This window comes from Panthera pardus, unplaced genomic scaffold (assembly GCF_024362965.1).
Source record: "Panthera pardus isolate Hobbes unplaced genomic scaffold, ASM2436296v1 HiC_scaffold_24, whole genome shotgun sequence".
Lineage (NCBI taxonomy): Eukaryota > Metazoa > Chordata > Mammalia > Carnivora > Felidae > Panthera > Panthera pardus.
The window spans coordinates 71,853,415-71,859,414 of NW_026526810.1; positions in this window are offsets into that span (position 1 = coordinate 71,853,415).

Consider the following 6,000-nt stretch of genomic DNA (forward strand, 5'->3'; position numbering starts at 1 on the left):
TGTTTGTTTGTTTTAATTTCTAATCCAAGGCATAATTTTACTTTTGGAAAATATAGTAGACATGCATTACTTTAGGGGCACCTGGGTGGCTCAGTCTGTTAAGGGTATGATTCTTTAATCTTGGCTCAGGTCATGATCTCACGGTTCATGGGCTCGAGCCCTGCATTGGGCTACACACGGACAGTGCAGAGCCTGTTTGGGGTTTTCTCTGTCTTTTTCTCTGTTCTTCCTGTGCGTGTGCTCTCTCTCTCAAAATAAAGTAATATATTTTTTAAAAATAAATGAATTACTATACAAATAAAAACAAGGACAAAAAATATAAGTCCACTTTGAGTTATTATATTCAACAACACTGAGACTATAAAATTGCCATAAAAATGCCTAAACACTTACAATTTCTGTACTCATCTTGTGGTGGCCCAAGACCAGCCCTAATCCACAGATTTCGCTTTTTATAGGACTACATTAGTGCCTTGGCTGAGTTTTAATTTTACAGATAAGTGAAAAATATTGATTGTTTTAATTAAAAACATTTTTTTTTAACAGCAGGGATTGATTCTTACAGAAACCTCCTATCCTCCATATGCCCTTCTACTTAACATTAGGGCTTAAAGCTATGAGGGGAAAAAAGAGAAATGTGTGAAAAATCCAGCTGATACACACATATTTTTAAAGGATCAATAGGACTTTAAAATTGTTTTGATTCCCAAAATATTTTCTCAGATCTTCTGAGAAGTGGTCATATCACCTATTTGCCAGCTAATCTTTTCTTCCTACTAAACTTGGGGTAAAATAAGCTATGTTTGTAGTGTTAGCAGTTCTCCCACAAATACACAATATGCTAAAATATAACAAAACGAGAAAGCAGAAATAGAGAATTAAGCACCTGTGTATGATTAAAACTTGGTCTCTGGAGCCAGACCATGTAGATTCAAATCCTGACCCCATCAATGATTAGCTGTGTGGCCTTGGGTGAGTTACTTAATTTCTTTGTACATCTGTCCCATATGTGTAAAGTTAAAAAAATATAAAACGCCTGTCATATAACCTTTATGAGTTATGGCAGAGTTAAATGAAATGCTTAAGGTTTGCACCTTGCTACTTAAATCTTACATACTATTATTGTTTGGACATTTGTTTTAGGCTTTACACTAAAGCATACTTTCAAGATTGGTTTGATAACTAGGTTTCAAGAAATCAAAACCTTGGTTTCTGGTTCCAATCAAAATGGAGTAAACGCATTCTACCTTGTTTCTTCCCTTGAAAGAAACTAAACCCCCTGGAAATAACATAGAGCAGCTATCAGAGGACTCTGAAAAGTAAATGGTAGCAGGCAGATTGGGAAAGGAAACCAGAACATGAAGTACCACCAAATCAGCAAAGAGTTTCCCGTTTTTTTTCTTTTCTGGTATCTCTTGGTAATGAACTCAAAGGCAGCCTGAAACTTGGGACTGTGCATTAAATGTGAATGGAAATAGCTCCAAGAGAAGCTCTCGGTTTCTTAGTTAATGAGCAGGAAAGCCCCCTGCAAAATTTCCTTGCTTTTTTCTATTGCCTTTCACCCCAGGTAACCCTAAAACAGCAGTGATAGCAATGGTAATGACAGCCTGGCAGGCACTTAACACTCAAATGAAGCAGGCTTCTCAGACCAGAAGAACTCTGGTCCCGAGAGTGTAAGGAAGCACCCCATTGTCTTTTTCTCCATATATCCTCTTGCTGCTTGGCCTTGGAGACAGACACAGCCATGGTAATTATGGTACAGAGCGGGGAAAGCCAAAGCCCTGACTTCCTAGCCAGAGAACCATTTAAAAACGGGGCTCCTGTGAGACAGAAGGTGTCAGGAAGATCACAAAGAGGAGGGAGCTCAGGAAAATAATTGCAAAAAGCTGTATATGAACTCTTGGGCTCAGTCACAATTTATGCACACTTAAATCTATCTCGAGTCAGTTTATTGATGACTTTGGAAACTAAATTGTGAAGTAGCCCACTTCCCAGATCCTAGACTGTCATTGGGTGTTGCACACAAAAGACAGGTCCAAATAGCACAGCACAAGTTTTAAAAAGTTTACTGATTTTGGACTACAGCCCACAGAAGGCAAGTAAGAATCTATAGCTTGAATCTAAGAAGATCAATTACTATTAAAATCAAGAAGCAAATAATGTAATCAAAATTCTCCGCAACATTAAAAAAAAAATAATGCTTATTTATTTTTGAGAGAGACAGAGACAGGGCGTGAGTGGGTTAGGGGCAGAGAGAGAGGGAGACACAGAATCTGAAGCAGGCTCCAAGCTCCGAACTACCAGCACAAAGCCTGACACAGGGCTCAAACTCACTAACCATGAGATCATGACCTGAGCCAAAGTCAGACGCTTAACCGACTAAGCCACCCACGCCCCCCCAAATTCTCCACATTTAAACAAGACCAAAAACCCACATAATATTTAAAATGTCATGATAAAAATCCAAAATTTCAACATATAGAGAAACAAGAAACTCTCAACAGATGGCATAGGTGTGGAAATTATCAGGAAAAATTTTAAAGTAGTGAGTTTAACTGTACTCCAAGAAGTAATGCCAAATACTTTTGAAATGAATAGAAAGATAAAAAGTCTCAGCAGAGTAATAGAACACATAAAAATAGAACCAAAGATAAACTTTAGAACTGAAAAATACAAAAGCAAAAACCAGGAATTCACTGGATGGATTCAAGAACAAAATGGAAATGACAGGGGAAGGAATTAGTAAGCTTGAACCTAGATCAACAGAAAGTATTTCATTTAAAAAAGAAGAGATTTAAAAAAATGAACAGAGGGGCGCCTGGGTGGCTCATTCGGTTAAGCATCAGACTCTGATTTCGGTTCAGGTCATGTTCTCACCATTCATGAGTTCTAACCCCGTGTCAGGCTCTGAGCTGACAGTGTGGAGCCTACATGGGATTCTCTCTCTCTCTCTCTCTCTCTCTCTCTCTCTCTCTCTCTCTCTCTCTCTCTGTCCCTCCTCCCCTCATGCTCTCTGTCTCTCAAAATAAATGAATAAACTTAAAAAAAAATGAACAAGGTCTTGGGGATCTGTGGGACAATATCAAAGGGTTTAACATTCATGTCATTGGATTCCCAGAAAAAATAATAGGAAGAGTATGGCTAAGAAAAACGTATAAGAAATAATGATGCGATACTTTACAAATTTGGCCAAAGACATAACTTAAAGATTCACGAAGCTCAGTGAAACCTAAACAGGAAAAGTAAAAAAAATATCCATGCCCAGAAATACCAAATCTAACCCCTAAAAACAAATGACAAGCAAAAAATCTTGAAAGCTGCCAGAGAAAAATGAATCATTGCATACATGTAGGGAGATAATATTAAATGATGGCGGATTTCTTATCAGAATCCAGACAGTAGTGGTCTGTAGGCAGTGGGATATTTTTAAAGTACAGAAAGAAAAGAAATGTCAACCCAGAATTCTACATTTAGTGGAAATTATCCTTTATGAATGGAAGCAAAATAAATATATCCTCAGATGAAGGAAAACTAGAGAATCTATTGTCAGCAGAAATGCTCTTAAAGAAATGTAAAAGGGAACTTTTTGGACTGAATAAAAATGGCATTGGAGGACAATCTGGAATGTCAGCAATGAAGGAAGAGGGACAGAAATAGTAACTATCAGGGTAAACATAATAGACAAATCTGCCCCTAAACTGTTTTAAAAATGTATTGTGAAAGCAAAAATTGTAACAGTCTGATGGGGTTCTCAATATACTCAGAATACATATTACAACTACAACAAAACAAGGAGAGGATAATGGATCTACAAAGTTGTAAACTTTCTATATTACCACTTGAAGTGGTAAAATATTACTCTTCTACATGCACTATGAAGAATTAAGTATGTCTACTATGGTCCTTAGATCAACAACTAGCCCAAAATTACAAAACGTAATGATAGTTACATTAATCTATATGTGTTAAAACTAAAAAAAATGTAGATGAAAAAAGGTCAATTTTACTCTATGTAAATTTTAAAACAAAAAATGAATCTGAATATTTCTACTTTATTTGTTCATAATTCAATGTGAACATTAGAAATAAACTATAGCCCTTTAAAGCATCAACAAATAAACCAAACAGAAATACTGTAATATATTCTAGTAATTCAAAATAATTTTGGAAACAGAAAAGAAGGGAATGGAAAAAAGAGGAAATGGAAAAAAAACCATGGTAGATGTAAACTAAAAAATATCAATAATTATATTAAATTTAAATTGCCTCTGCACACCAATTTAAAAAAGATTTCAAAATGATTTTAAAAATCCAAGACCCAACTACATTATAACTACAAGAAAGTCACTTTTTAATATACACATGTAAGTTTAAAGTGAAAGAAGGGAAAAGCGTATACCATGCAAAACTAACCAGAGGGATACAGAAGAGTGAAATGACATCATCAAATGGATTTAGTTGACCTTTGTAGAAAACTTCATCCCACAATAACAGAATCCATATTCTTTTCAAGTACACGTGAAACATTCTCAAGATTGGCCATACATTTGTCATAAAACAAATCTTAACAAAGTCAAGAGGAATGGAATCATGCAAAATATATTGCCCGATCATAAAGGAATTAAACTAGAAATTAGTAACAGAAAGATAACTGAAAAATCTCCAAGCACTTGGGAATTAAAGAACAAAATAATTCATGGGTCAGAGAGGAAGGCTAATGGGAAATTAGAAAATATTTTGAACTTAACGAAAATTAAAACACAACATATATTTGAGAGGTATAGCTAAAGTAATGCTTGGGGGAAAATTTTAGTAATAAAATCCTGTATTAAAAATAAGATTCAAACCAATAATTGAAGAAGTACTTAAATTAGAAAGAATCCCAAAGGAAACAGAGAGAAAGCAATAAAGATATGATCAATTAAATTCAAACAAAAAAAAGCAGTAGAAAAATATCATTAAAACTGAAAGATGGTTCTTTTGAAAAGATCAATGGAATTGATAAACCCGTAGTTAGACTAACAAAGAAAAAAGAGAGAAGAAACAAATTGCCGAAACCAGAAATGGAAGATAGCGTATCGCCACAAGCTCTACATATTAAAAGGATAACACGGGAATAATACAAATAAATTTGTGTGCCTCATATGACAGTTTATATACAAAAGACCACAAGAAATAAATGCCTAAGATTGGAAAGAAATAAATAAAATTTTGTCTATTTGCAGATGATCATCTGTGTAGAAAATCCCAAAGAATCTACAAAATTCCTAGGACTACTAACAGCAAAATGGTTGAACAGAACATGTTACCAAAATACCAATGGAAAACAAACATAAGGAAAGATAGTATGATTATCCACCACGGAAATGCAAGTGAAAACCACAGTGACATACCACTACACACTGACTACAGTGGGTAAAATAAATTTTTTAAGAGTGACAATACCAAGTGTTAAGGAGACTGTAGAGCAACTGTAACTTTCATACACTGCCCATGGAAATGAAAAATTATATAGACACTCTGCTAAACAGATTGTCAGTTTCTTATAAGGTAACAGACACCAAATAACTCAGCAATGCTGCTACTCATGGGTAATCGACTCTAGAGAAATGAAACTTATTTTCTCATGCAATCTGTACATTGTGTACAGATCAATATTTGGGTTGTGTACAAATGAACCCACACTGGGGCACCTGTGTGGCTCAATCGGTTAAGCATACGACTTTGGCTCAGGTCATGATCTTACGGTTCATGGAGTCAAGCCCCACGTGGGGCTCTGTGCTGACAACTCAGAGCTTGGAGCATCCTTCAGATTCTGTGTCTCTCTTTCTCTTCTCTGCCCCTCCCCCACTCATGCTCTGTCTCTCTCTGTCTCATAAAAATAAATAAAGGTTAAAAAAAAAAAAAAAAGTCAACCCAAACTGGAAACAACCTAAATGTCCTGTAATAGGTAAATGGATAAACAAACTTGATATATCCAGGCAATGGAATACTACTCAG